Here is a 14948-nt window from a genome sequence, read left to right as displayed (position 1 = left end):
AAGAAATCCTCCTTTCATGCTAGTCCTCCCATGCCTTTTCCAGAGATAGTTTCAGTTTTTTGGGGTATATTTTTCATGTATGGGCTATGCAAATACAAACATATCCTGCATAATAAAAAACAATAGAATGGGAAAGACTAGAGATATCTTCAGGAAAATTAGACATACCAAGGGAACATTTCATGTAAAGATGGGCACAGTAAAGGACAGAAATGGTATGAACTTAACAGAAGCAGAACATATTAAGAGGTGGCAAGAATACATAGAAGAACTATATAAAAAAGATCTTCATGACCCAGATAACCACGATGATGTGATCACTCACCTAGAGGCAGACATTGGGAGTGTGAAGTCAAGTGGGTCTTAGGAAACATCACTACAAACATAACTAGTGGAGGTGATGAAGTTCCAGTTGTTGAGCTATTTCAAATCCTCAAAGATGATGCAGTGAAAGTGCTACACTCAATATGCCAGCAAATTTGGAGCACTCAGCAGTGGCCACAGGACTGGAAAAGGTCACTTCTCATTCCAATCCCAAAGAAAGGCAATGCCAAAGAATGCTCAAACTACTGCACAATTGCATTCATCTCACATGCTAGCAAAGTAATGGTCAAATTCTCCAAGCCAGGCTTCAACAGTACGTGAACCATGAACTTCCAGATGTTCAAGCTGGATTTAGAAAAGGCAGAGGAACCAGAGATGAAATTGCCAATATCCACTGGGTCATTGAAAAAGCAAGAGAGTTCCAGAAAAATATCTACTTCTGCTTTATTGACTACACCAAAGCCTTTGACTGTGTGGATCACAACAAACTGTGGAAAATTTTTAAAGAGATGGGAATACCAGACTACCTAACCTACCTCCTAAGAAATCTGTATGCAGATCAAGAAGCAACAGTTAGAACTGGACATGGAACAACTGACTGGTTCCAAATCAGGAAAGGAGTATGTCAAGACTGTATATTGTCACCCTGCTTATTTAACTTACATGCAGAGTACATCATGCGAAATGCCTGCCTGGATGAAGCACAAGCTGGAATCACGATTTCCGGGAGAAAAATCAATAACCTCAGATATGCATATGACACCACCCTTATGGCAAAAAGTGAAGAAGAACTAAAGAGCCTCTTGATGAAAGTGAAAGAGGAGAGTGAAAAAGTTGGCTTAAAACTTAACATTCAGAAAACTAAGATCATGGCATCTGGTCCCATCACTTCATGGCAAATAGATGGGAAACAATGGAAACAGAGACTTTATTTTTTTGGACTCCAAAGTCACTGCAGGTGATGACCATGGCCAAGAAATTAAAAGACACTTGCCCCTTGGAAGAAAAACTATGACCAACCTAGACAGCATCTTCAAAAGCAGAGACATTACTTTGCCAACAAAGGTTTGTCTAGGCAAAGCCATGGTTTTTCCAGTAGTCATGTATGGATGTGAGAGTTGAACTATAAAGAAAGCTGAGTGTCGAAGAATCGATGCTTTTGAACTGTGGTGTTGGAGAAGACTCTTGAGAGTCCCTTAGACTGCAAGGAGATCCAACTAGTCCATCCTAAAGGAAGTCAGTCCTGAATATTCATTGGAAGGATTGGTGCTGAAGCTAAAACTTCAATACTTTAGCCACCTGATGCTAAGAACTGACTCACTGGAAAAGACCCTGATGCGGGGAAGAATTGAAGGCAGAAGGAGAAGGGGACATCAGAGAATGAGATGGTTCAATGGCATCACCGACTTGATGGACGTGAGTTTGAGCAGGCTCCAGGAGTTGGTGATGGACAGGGAAGCCAAGTGTGGTGAAGTCCATGGGGTTGCAAAGAGTTGGATATGACTGAGCGACTGAACTGTATTACTGTAACTGTATCCTGCATAAATATACACACTATTCAGTGCTTTGCTGTTTTCTTTGTGTAATATTATACTTTTTCAAGATGATTTCGTGTCATCACATATAAATCTATCCCGTTTGTTTTAATAGCTATATAGTTCCAATGAATGGAAGAGCCAGAATTTATTTACCAGACCCCATTGAAGACCTTGGGCTTCCCTGATGACTTGGTCGGTGAAGAGTCTGCTTATGATGCAGGAGGTCCAGGTTCGATCTCTGAGTTGGGAAGATCCCCTGGAGAAGGGAATGGCAACCCACCCCAGTATTCTTACCTGGAGAATTCCGTGGACAGAGGAGCCTGGCAGGCTACAGTTCATGGGGTCGCAAACAGTCGGACATGACTAAGCAACTAACATACTTTGAGACCTTAATGCCTTTAGAACTACTATTGAGAGGTATATCCTTCTGTGTCCTCATTATTTCTCACTGTGCGAGTACATGTATAGAGTAAACTTCTCTGTCAAAGTATAGTTAAATTTGAAATCTTAGAAGACTTACTCTTGGGCTTAGCGAAAGTAGAATTTGAACACCTATTGCGTGAAAGATCAGTTATTTTGGAGAATTTTGCTTGATTAACATGGTTTTTAATCATGCCAGGGCAGCAGTTGTGAAAAGATGCTGATTAAATATATCACATCTATTTAAACATTTACTCCTAAAAGTATTTCAATCAAATGTTATTTCAGGAAGATACAATTTAATCATTAATTAAGCCCTGCCCTTGACAGAATACAATCTTGATTCTGAGCCCCCAGCCTCTTCCGCCCCTCTTCCCCATTAACATCGAAGAGCTTCAAGCTAGTGAGCACAGGGGCCATTCGTGTTCCTGATGAGAAACCTCGTGATCCTGGAGTACGGCTGTGAAAGGACAGCCTTCAGCTGCTGAGGAACCTGCAGTTTATTGGAGCCAAAGGACTGTGTCACCAGTTCATGGGACATTTTTCTGCCAGCTTCATGCTTGTCAACCTGCCGAGTGGGCTGGGGGCTTAAACTCCTGATCAATGTTAAAACATTTCTGCAAATGGTGTTTGTGATTTTTCACCATCCTTCCAAAATTAAATGTTATTCACAGGGTGTGAGGGGTTTTAAGAAGCTAATAATGGGTTTTTGTTTTTGTTTATGTTTAGATTTTTCAGTATTTTTCAGTATTCAGTATGGGTGTGGAACCTGGACTTTGCCATTTAATCCTCTCAACTATTAATTATGTTTTGGGACACACCTGGAAACCTTGTGTAAGCTATGCCTCATTAGTCAATGCGGTTAGTATGTCTTCAAAAAAAATATTAGCATACAGATTTGTTTTGAAAGACAATTTGCTGAAATGTCAGTTTAATATCATTGAAGAACAAGCCCTACTTCTTTTTACTGATTGTTCCTGTTAGTGGTGACCTGAGATGGGTATGGTTACTAAGCTTTTGAAATTGTGTATATAGGGTCTGTAATATGGCCTTGAGCGGCCATGGAGCTGGAGTTCCCATTGAACACCTGTTAATAATCAGCCCTGCACTAATAATAATAGCTAACATGCCTTGAGCCACAGCTCATCAAAACCCTGCACTTTTTTGGACTAAGTTTAATGGGTAAGGACAGTGAGGAGGTTAAGCTGAAACATACAAGGGCCTACCGTTTATAGAGCCAGGATTAGAATCTGGGCAATTTGCTCATGCTGTTTTATACGTTAGTCTACAAAAGAAACCTTTGAGGTTGATAATTATATTCCTATTTTACCTTCAGGGAGCTTGAGGCTCAAAAGTAAATGACTTTAACCACTGGTCATTCAAGGTCACAACTCCTGAGAGATGATGTGATCTGAAATCCAGATTCTTCCCTGTTGCTCACAGCTTTGATTTAAGGGAGGACCTCATGTGTGGGTCTGTCCCACATTTTCAGGATGTTTAGCATCCCTGGAGCCCACTCACTAAATTCCACTAGGGACCTCTCTCACTGTGCCAGCCAAACACGTCCCCACGTGTGTCTCCTCCTCTTATACTAGGTGTCATATTTACATTTCTTAATTTCAAACTTGTCTCTTGTCGTTATACTACATTGCCTCCCACGGCAATTTTTTAATCAACAGTAATCAAACTCACCTCTTGCTCATAATTTGGGATAGTTAGAATAATTGGAATAATTTTAATGCAAATCACTTCAGTACAAAATCACAGATGAGAGAGAGCATCTCCTCCAGATCCAGATCCTTATTTTATAGGTTAAATACACTCACAGACATGCTCACAGACACACACACACACACACCCCCTCTACCCATCCTGAAGCACAGTCAGTCAGTTCAGCCGCTCGGTCGTGTCCGATGGTTTGCGACCCCATGGACTTCAGCACACCAGGCTTCCCTGTCCATCACCAACTCCTGGAGCCTACTCAAACTCATGTCCATCGCATTGGTGATGCCATCCAACCATCTCACCCTCTGTCATCCCCTTCTCCTCCTGTCTTCAATCCTTGCCAGCATCAGGGTCTTTTCCAATGAGTCAGTTCTTCGCATCAGGTGGCCAAACTATTGGAGTTTCAGCTTCAGCATCAGTCCTTCCAATGAATATTCAGGACTGATTTCCTTTAGGATGGATTGGTTGGATCTCCTTGCAGTCCAAGGGACTCTCAAGAGTCTTCTCCAGCACCACAGTTCAAAAGCATCGATTCTTTGGCGCTCAGCTTTCTTTATGGTCCGGCTCTCACATCCAACATGACTACTGGAAAAACCATAGCTTTGCCTAGACGGACCTTTTTTGGCAAAATAATGTCTCTGCTTTTTAATATGCTGTCTAGGTTGGTCATAACTTTTCTTCCAAGGAGCAAGCGTCTTTTAATTTCATGGCTGCAGTCACCACCTGCAGTGATTTTGCAGCCCTCCAAAAATAAAGTGTCTCACTGTTTCCATTGTTTGCCCATCTATTTGCTATGAAGTGATGGGACCAGACGCCATGATCTTAGTTTTCTGAATGTTGATTTTTAAGCCAACTTTTTCACTCTTGTCTTTCACTTTCATCAAGAGGCTCTTTAGTTCTGCTTCACTTTCTGCCATAAGGGTGGTGTCATCTGCATATCTGAAGTTATTGATATTTCTCCCAGCAATCTTGATTTGAGCTTGTGCTTCATCCAGCCTGGCATTTCACATGATGTACTCTGCATATAAGTTAAATAAGCAGGGGGACAATATGCAGCCTTGGTCTACTCCTTTCCCGATTTGGAACCAGTCTGTTGTTCCATGTCCAATTCCACTGTTCCTTCTTGACCTGCATACAGATTTCTCAGGAGGCAGGTCAGGTGGTATGGTATTCTCATCTCTTGAAGAATTTTCCACAGTTTGTTGTGATCCATACAGTCAAAGGCTTTGGTGTAGTCAATAAAGAAAAAGTAGATGTTTTTCTGGAACTCTCTTGCTTTTTCGATGATCCAGTGGATGTTGGTAATTTGATCTCTGATTCCTCTGCCTTTTCTAAATCCAGCTTGAACATCTGGAAGTTCATGGTTCCCATACTGTTGAAGCCTGGCTTGGAGAATTTTGTACATTACTTTGCTAGCGTGTGAGATGAATGCAATTGTGCAGTAATTTTAGCATTCTTTGGCATTGCCTTTCTTTGGGATTGGAATAAAAAGTGACTTTTTCCAGTCCTGTGGCTTTTGCTGAATTTTCCAAATTTGCTGGCATGTTGAGCGTAGCACTTTCACAGCATCATCTTTGAGGATTTGAAATACTCAACTGGAATTTCATCACCTCCACTAGCTTTGTTCTAAATGATGCTTCCTAAGACCCACTTGACTTGGCAGTGGGTGATGTCTGGAATGGCTGACGTCTGGAAACCAGACATCAACCAACCAGAATGTCTGGTTCTAGGCGAGTGATCACACCATGGTGATTATCTCTGTCATGAAGATCTTTTTTGTTTAGTTCTTCTGTGTATTCTTGCCACCTCTTTTTAGCATGTTCTGTTTCTGTTAGGCCCATCCCTTTCTGTCCTTTATTGTGCTCATTTTTGCATGAAGCACAGAGGTGGCCGGAAAGACTTTCTCAAAGTTAAAAGATACACTGGCAGCTTACTAGACTTGACCCCTATTTGTGGGGGGCTGATTGGCATTTCTTTGTATTAGTTTATTTCAGGCAAATGTATTTGATTGAGCTGTGTTTATTTTCTAATGAGTGTTTTTGACCTTTTAAAGGGCGATATTTGGAGGGTTGATGTAGTTGAGTTGAAAAGGCAAGCCAAGAGACTGCAATACAAGATTGCGGCGATTTTGGAAAAGTTATTTTGCACATGGCTTTTTACAGCTTGATAGTGCCGGCAAAGCTGGACACATCTGATGAGGCCTGTCACTGTTACCTTGGCAAATGTGCAAGCTCCCATCAGATTTAAGTGGAATAACAGGTAGGTTGAATAATCTCATATATATTAATCCTGATGGTTCTCATGGAGCAAAGAATTTTGGTGAAAGAAAGATGTTATTGTTTGAGAACCTTTAGTTGTTCAGAAAATTTGTTCAATGCCTATTGTGTGGCAGATACAGGTTTTAATTTTCATGGATGAGGTGGGCATAGATTTTGCCTGTTGTTTGTGGTGCTGATTGTTTCCAAACCCTTTCTGTATCTTCAATAAAAGACACCTTAAAAAAAAAAAGATGACTTGCCTACATCCACTGAGGCCACTATACAACCGTATTGTCTATTGTATAGGACCAGGGTTACAGGTTTGTTCTGGTAACCGTCTTCGCCTGATAGTACCAGTCTCACTGATTTAAGTGTATGCCTCTAGAATATCAAATGTGTTTTTGGGAACAGATTTAATGAGAAAGCTGATTCATTATGTGGGAGGGTCGTCAGATGATCCTATCTTTTTAAAAAGCATTTCTAATCTCACAGAGTTCTTGGGCCTCAGTATGGATCTTGGTTAATCAGTTAAGTCACAGTGCTTGAAGAAACCATGACCAGTGCCGAATTGTCTTCTGATGAATGATGAGAGAGAATTTGCAGATGTTGGAATAAACTTGCTCCAAATACTCATATACAAATTTGAAGGCGATGAGGGATATGTGTTTCTTACTGACTGTGGAAAAGAAAATGTTCATTGAAACTGTTGACATTGACTTTTCATTAGTGATTCAGAAATAGTAGAAGTTGTTTTGAAATCACCCAAGTCATAGTAACAGGAACATAATTTTTCTCATTCTCATCTGTTTTCCCTTCCTCATTATTATGATTATTAAGAGAACAGGAACATGACTTGGGAAAAGTCTGTTTGAATTAATAACTTACTTGGCAGACACGTCAACTGATTGAAGTTTTATGTCTCTTTTACTTTCATGAGGAAGAGATCATTGATTAGAGAGCTTGATATTGGAGAACTCTTTTAAAAAACAACATAAACAAACCGATAAATCAGCCCAAACTTACTGGTATCTCCTGGCATCATTACTCTGATTTGCATAACATACGATTTGCATCCAGAGCTACAATGTATTACAATAATGGTTCTGAGTATTCTTCTTGTTTTGTAGAAAAATCAGGAAATAACCCCAGAAGTGTTTAAGGAGGTAACAAAATACTTAGGATATAATGTGAGTAAAAACAAATTACAAAGTAGCATGTATCTATATCCTCAATTTGAGAAAGCCCAAAGGCATTTTCCAAAATTTTACAGTGAACCTGGGTAACTCTTATAAAAAAATATTACTAGAAGTTGGGAGGAAATCCTGATTCTCCACCAAATAGTCAGGCAACCATCTCAAAATAGAGGAGGGGCAGAGGGCTAAGATGTAGAGGAATATTTAATAGTTTAATAGTCTGGAAACATATCTACATGTTGTGACCTGAAAAATTATTACAAAACAGTATACATAGCCCTACATTTGTAAAATGAATGAATTTATAAGGTGAGAAGTAAACAAAAGTGTGTATAAAGATTACACAAAATATATGATGTCATTCAAAAAATACACAAAATTTATACAGGAAATAAAAAGTATTTATTTACGGGCTTTCTTTGTAGCTCGGTTAGTAAAGAACATGCCTGCAATGCAGGAGACCTGGCTTCGATTCTTGGGTTGGAAAGATCCCCTGGAGAAGGAAATGGCAACCCACTCCAGTATTCTTGCCTGGAGAATCCCTTGGATAGAGGCGCCTGGCAGGCTACAGTCCACAGGGTCGCAAAGAATCGGACACAACTGAGTGACTAAACAACCTATATATATACATATGTGTGTGTGTGTCTGTATATATATATATATATATATATATATATAATATAGTGGAATTCTCTAGGCCAGAATACTGGAATAGATAACCTTTCCCTTCTCCAGGGGATCTTCCCAACCCAGGGGTTGAATCCAGGTCTCCCACATTGCAAGCAGATTCTTTCCCACCTGGGCCACAAAAGAAGCCCAAGAATATTGGAGTGTGTGTAGCCTATCCCTTCTCCAGCAGATTTCCCGACTCAGGAATTGAACCAGGGTCTCCTGCATTGCAGGCAGATTCTTTACCAACTGAGCTATCAGGGAAGCCCATGTATATCTTTGGGACACCAGAAGGACAAGGATTTTTGTTTGAAAGGCTATAAAGAAAAATTTCCAAATAGTAAGTGATTCTGACTGAGGGCTGAGGTTATTGGTAATTTTTCTTGTCTATGTGTATATTTTCTAGTCTGTGTGTGTATTTTCTAATATCATTCAGAGAGTATCTGTTACTTTTACTAACAGGGGAAAGGAAGGAAAAAAAATGTAATACATTTTGGAAAGATCTTCACTTACTAAAAGAGAAAACAAAAAAATTGTCCCAGAAAGTCACTTTTCTTTCATCTGGGCGGTTAAGCCTCCACTTTACTGTTTGATAACTGAGCCGTTTGAGGATTTTTGTTTAACCAGGTCCCCTAAGGGAGGCCATGCGTTGTAGCCCGAGGTTGTTACTACTTCAATGATGCAGACTTAGAACATCAGGACCTTGAGTGAATGGATGCATACTTCTTGGGCAGTTCTTCACGTCCTCAGGTGACACTTGGGAGGTGAGGCCCCCTTGTCCCTGCATGTGGCTGGCCTGGATGGATACTTAACTCTTGGCTGAGAAATAAACCTGATGGAGGAAGCTCAGGAGCCAAGCCAAGAGCATCATTTTCCCTAGGAATTTAATTTCCAAAATCTAGTCTTTGGAGTTCTGAGAAGTGAGAGGCGGTATGTTACTGCAGCCCTTTCTTGGAGACTCTCGTGCTCACTAGTCTGTTCGAGCTTCTGAGAGATTCCAGAGCAAAGGTGATTACTGCCAAAGGAAAGTTTTAATTTATTTTTATTTTTTTGACCACATTGTACTTCATGTGGGATCTTAGTTTCCCAACCAGGGATCACTGTACTGCTGGAGAAGTCCCCAAAGAAGGGTTTTTAAAAAGCAGAATTTGTCTAAGCAATGGGGAGCTGGGTGGAGCTGAAAGGAAAGAGTAGTCCTTGAAAAGGAGGAGGAAAAGACCTTATGCATTAAGGGAGTCCCTGCACAGATCTGGAGTGACATGAAACTTGGGGTTTCATGGATGTAGTTTCAACAGCAGCAGTTTTACATGTCATGAAGTTTTAAGTGGTTTCCTGAAGAGTTATCAAGGCCTTCAGAAGTATGTTTCAATCACATTTTATAAATTACATAAACTTATTTTAAGTCTTAGTAGGACACTTGTGACTTGCAAATTGTTGTGATTTTGGCTACATAAATGGTTAGTGGAAATACATTTTCATGCATCATATTATATCAAGAAACTCCTATTGACTCTCAGTTGATGGGTGTTTTCTTTTTTATAACATTTAGAAAAATGAATGATTCAATTACTCCCACTCACTGTTTCTGTAAAGTGGAATCATTCAGCCCCGTTTTCTGCTAATGTTTTTCTTTTAAGACAGACTATCAAGTGATGAGTAGAGAACCTTAAGCCCCCAATTTTGAGGAGTTTAAAGGTTGCCAAGAATTATTTTTTTAATTGCCTACATATATGTGCCTTGCTTTGCTAATTTAGATGTGTACTTATTTAGCTCAGAAAATGAAAGGACAAGTGCAACAGGATAAGAGCAACAGATTACAACCAAAATTATTTATTTTTTTTCTGAACAAATAGGGTTGCTTCACGTTGTAGGTTATGTGTCCCACTGGTCTTTGTTGCATGGATCTGACTGTATCTTTATTTGTATTTTTCTTTGTCACACACACACCTATTCATATGGTTTTCTATATGAATTTATTTGGATTTTATTTATGTTGTGTCCATTAAGAAGTAGATGCATGATATGTATCTATGCAATTGGGATTCAAGGCTTGATACCCACTGAGGTACATAAAAGACCAAGAATATAACTTGCTTTACTGATGAGATTGCTGTGATGTCATTTCCATTTGTCACTGTATTGCAAGAATCTGGCTCCCAAACAGCACAGACCAGTTATTCATAGGCTGGGAGGTTATACCATGACCAGTTGCTGTGAGTGACTGCAAACTCTCTTCTAGGTGTTTATAACAGAGTGATTTTTAAAATCATCATTGCTAAAGTTTAAAAAGTATTGAATGTAGGTATAAAGTGACCATATATCATAGTTTTTGTTCAATTTATAGAATTAAAGAAGTATTTGAAAAACTGAATAAAAAGCAGAAATGCTATAATAAATTTATTAATAGATAAACAAATTTTAACAGAACAATAAGATGTAACATTTGGGTCATCTTTCATTTCAGGCAGGTCAAATTTTATTTGCATGGGTATGAATAAGAATTATTTGGAAGTACTGTCAGTTTTACAGAGTTGTAAATTAACAGTGGGTTAGAGATGGATTGCCCTGTTGACTCAGAAAATCCCCAGAAGGCCCTCTGGGAGATGTCTAACACTCACTGAAGGGATAGGCACCTAGAAATGTCTTGCGCTTGTTTCAAATTCTTCAGTTCAGTTCAGTTGCTCAGTCATGTCCGACTTTTTGCAACCCCATGGACTGCAGCACACGAGGCTGCTCTGTCAATCACCAGCTCCCGGAGCTTACTCAAACTCATGTCCATCAAGTCGGTGATGCCATCCAGCCATCTCATCCTCTGTTGCCCCTTCTCCTCCCACCTTCAATCTTTCCCAGCATCAGGGTGTTTTCAAATGAGTCAGTTCTTCGCATCAGGTGGCCAAAGTACTGGAGTTTCAGCTTCACCATCAGTCCTTCCAATGAACATTCAGGACTGATTTCCTTTAGGATGGACTGGTTGGATCTCTTTGCAGTCCAAGGGACTCTCAAGAGTCTTCTCCAACACCACAGTTCAAAAGCATCAATTCTTCGGCCCTCGGCTTTCTTTATAGTCCAACTCTCACATCCATACATGACCACTGGAAAAACCATAGCTTTACCTAGACGGACCTTTGTTGGCAAAATAATGTCTCTACTTTTTAATATGCTGTCTAGGTTGGTCATAACTTTCCTTCCAAGGAGTAAGCGTCTTTTAATTTCATGGCTGCAGTCACCATCTGCAGTGATTTTGGAGCCCCCCAAAATAAAGTCTGTTACCGTTTCCACTGTTTCCCCATCTATTTGTCATGAAATGATGGGACCAGATGCCATGATCTTAGTTTTCTGAATTTTGAGCTTTAAGCCAACTTTTTCACTCTCCTCTTTCACTTTCATCAAAAGGTTCTTTAGTTCTTCTTCACTTTCTGCCATAAGGGTGGTGTCATCTCCATACCTCAGGTTATTGATATTATTGAAAGTCTTGGACATTTATAAAAATACTTTTCCAGCAATTTCATTTGTTGAATGCTTATGATGAGATTAATGCTCTTTTATTAATAATGTGTTAAAAATTGCATGAATGACAAGAATATTTAAGGTAGGTATTTGGATTTCCAGTGTCTTGTTTTGATACTATTTTTCCTCCAAGCCCCACTTCACACAAGGGGAGTGTTGAAAATATTATGGTGAAGGTGGTGGCACCATCTTTCTAAATATTTCCTCTAATGTACAAATTGAATAATACACTCTCTGCTTCTTAGTTTCTTTAAGGGAGAGGTAGGGGATTGTGGTATCATTTATATGTTAAATGAAAAAAATAGAGCAATTAAAAACAGTATATACAGTTCTAGTGTTCTATACACATTTGACTAAAATGGGATAGCCTGGGAAGTGATGCATTTTTTTAATACTTTTGTTTATTTTTGGCCGGGTTGCGTCTTTGTTGCTGCTCTGGCTTTTCCCTAGTTGTGGTGAGCAGGAGCGGCTGTTGTGATGGCTTCCCTTGTTGCAGAGCACAGGCTCTAGGCACATGGGCTTCAGTGGATGGGACCAGCAGGCTCTCAAGCACAGGCTCAAGAGTTGTGGTGCGTGGACCTAGTTGCTCCGTGGCTTGTGGGTCTTCCCAGATCAAGGACTGAACCAGCACCTCCCGCACTGGCAGGTGGATTGTTTATCACTGAGCCACCAGGGGAGCCCTCTATATATGTGTAATTTTCTTTCTTTCGACTGTGCTGAGTATTCCTTGCTGGAAGTGATGGATTTTAAGTTTCTACAGAAAAATTTGTTAGTTCCAATTATGAATTTAATGGAATGAAAATTCATCACGTGACAGCACAGGTAGGAGAGAATGTTTTCCATTGCTGCTTGAAGACTTTTTATCTCAAAGTACAATTCTCCCTTGGTCTGAAAAGAGCATGTTGATACACCAGAGGCTGCTTATACTTAGACTGTAAGCAATACAGGAGGATTTATAGAGTTTCTGATGACTTGACCTTATTTCTTAGGTATGAGACTTGAAGTCTAGAAGAAAGGTAAAGTTGAAAATAGTAAACCTGTATTTATCCAAAAATTTGACCTCAGATTCCTTACTAAGTGCTATGAGCTGTTTGTTTCCCCCAATTAGTCTAAAAATGGGTGTTTTTATTCTAACTAAACACGTCAGTAGTAGGTCTTACAGACACATTTAATTTGGGATTTTATCATAAGCTCTGTATTTTGGTAATTTGGGGGTTGCAAACACCAGGTGAGTTTCACTCAAGAAAAGGTAGAGGGTGAAGAGGGAGATCAAGATGTAAGTCTAATCCCAGGAATTGGGTCAGGTTCAGCTCTCATTGGCTGTGAGTGTCTCTCTTGACCTTTTACCCCAGCTTCTAACTGGCAATTTCCTTTGGAGTTTCTTAATTCCAGTTTTTGAGGCAGAGCATCTTGATGGGCTAACCCTGTCTTTCTAGCCAGTAAACAGAAGTTGAAAGCTCTTGGCCAGCCTATGAATGCCTAACAGAAGCAGAATGCCTAACAGAAGCCTATGAATGATCTAACGGAAGCAGAAGATATTAAGAAGAGGTGGCAAGAATACACAGAAGAACTATACAAAAAACATCTTCATGAAAAAGATAACCACGATGGTGTGGTTAATCACCTAGAGCCAGACATCCTGGAATGCGAAGTCAAGTGGGTCTTAGAAAGCATACTAAGAACAAAGCTAGTGGAGGTGATGAAATTCCAGTTGAGCTATTTCAAATCCTCATAGATGATGCTGTGAAAGTGCTGTACTCAATATGCCAGCAAATTTGGAAAACACAGCAGTGGCCACAGGACTGGAAAAGGTCAGTTTTCATTCCAATCCCAAAGAAAGGCAATGCAAAGAATGCTCAAACCACCACACAATTGAACTCATCTCACATGCTAGTAAAGTAATGCTCAAAATTCTCCAAGCCAGGCTTCAGAAATATGTGAACCGTGAACTTCCAGATGTTCAAGCTGGTTTTAGAAAAGGCAGAGGAACCAGAGGTCAGATTGCCAACATCTGCTGGATCATTGAAAAAACAAGAGAGTTCCAGAAAAACATCTATTTCTGCTTTATTGACTATGCCAAAGCCTTTGACTATGTGGACCACAACAAACTGTGGAAAATTCTTCAAGAGATGGGAATACCAGACCACCTGACCTGCTTCCTGAGAAATCTGTATGCAGGTTAAGAAGCAACAGTTAGAACTGGACATGGAACAACAGACTGGTTCCAAATAGGAAAAGGAGTACTTCAATGCTGAATATTGTCACCCTGCTTATTTAACTTATATGCAGAGTACATCATGAGAAACGGTGGGCTGGATGAAGCGCAAGCTGGAATCAAGATTGCTGGGAGAAGTATTAATAACCTCAGATATGCAGATGACAGCACCCTTATGGCAGAAAGTAAAGAACTAAAGAGCCTCTTGATGAAAGTGAAAGAGGAGAGTGAAAAAGTTGGCTTAAAACTCAACATTCAGAAAACTAAGATCATGGCCTCTGATCCCATCACTTCATGGCAAATAGATGGGGAGACAGTGGAAACAGTGTCAGACTTTATTTTTTGGGCTCCAAAATCACTGCAGGTGGTGACTGCAGCCATGAAATTAAAAGACCCTTGCTCCTTGGAAGAAAAGTTATGACCAACCTAGGCAGCAGAGACATTACTTTGCCTACAGTGTTCTGTCTAGTCAAAGCTATTGTTTTCCCAGTAGTCATGTTTGGATGTGAGAGTTGGACTGTAAACTAAGCTGAGTGCCGAAGAAGTGATACTTTTGAACTGTGGTGTTGGAGGAGACTCTTGCGAGTCCGTTGGACTGCAAAGATATCCAAGCAGTCCATCCTAAAGGAGATCAATCCTGAATATTCATTGGAAGGACTGATGCTGAAGCTGAAACTCAGATACTTTGCCTATCTAATGAGAAGGACTGACTCACTGGAAAAGACCCTGATGCTGGGAAAGATTGAAGGTGGGAGGAGAAGGGGACAACAGAGGATGAGATGGTTGGAAGGCATCACCAAGTCAATGGACATGAGTTTGGGTAAACTCTGGGAGTTGGTGATGGACAGGGAAGCCTGGTGTGCTGCAGTCCATGGGGTCACAAAGAGTCAGACACGACTGAGCAACTGAACTGAAGTGAACTGATGAATGTGGCTGTATGTTTCTCCAGGTCTGATTAGCTAGGGCTGTGTTTCGGGACTTGTAGCATATGATATAGAAGATGGCAGGTGAAGAGCAACTGAGCCTGAGGGTGTGTTAGAATTCCCTAGAAATATTTATAGGAGTTGGTAAACTAACATGGTGATGTGTCTACTGCAAA

The 14948-nt window shown here is 40.2% G+C and overlaps 1 protein-coding gene across 22 annotated transcripts in view; it reads left to right on the top strand.

Annotated features, from left to right (window-relative positions):
* SGMS1 (sphingomyelin synthase 1) overlaps positions 1–14948 on the top strand; it is a 325269-nt gene that overhangs the window by 129023 nt on the left and 181298 nt on the right. The window contains exon 4 of one of the 22 annotated variants that reach the window (XM_061402695.1): positions 6170–6266. The exons of the other annotated variants lie outside the window; for them this stretch is intronic. The gene's annotated coding sequence lies outside the window, so the exon portion shown is untranslated. The remainder of the gene's footprint in view (positions 1–6169; positions 6267–14948) is intronic. 22 annotated transcript variants of the gene reach the window in all.

Source organism: Bos javanicus, chromosome 26, assembly GCF_032452875.1.
Source record: "Bos javanicus breed banteng chromosome 26, ARS-OSU_banteng_1.0, whole genome shotgun sequence".
Classification (NCBI taxonomy): Eukaryota; Metazoa; Chordata; class Mammalia; order Artiodactyla; family Bovidae; genus Bos; species Bos javanicus.
The sequence above is the reverse complement of the archived record's forward strand: the minus strand, read 5'-3'. Positions and strand labels throughout refer to the sequence as shown.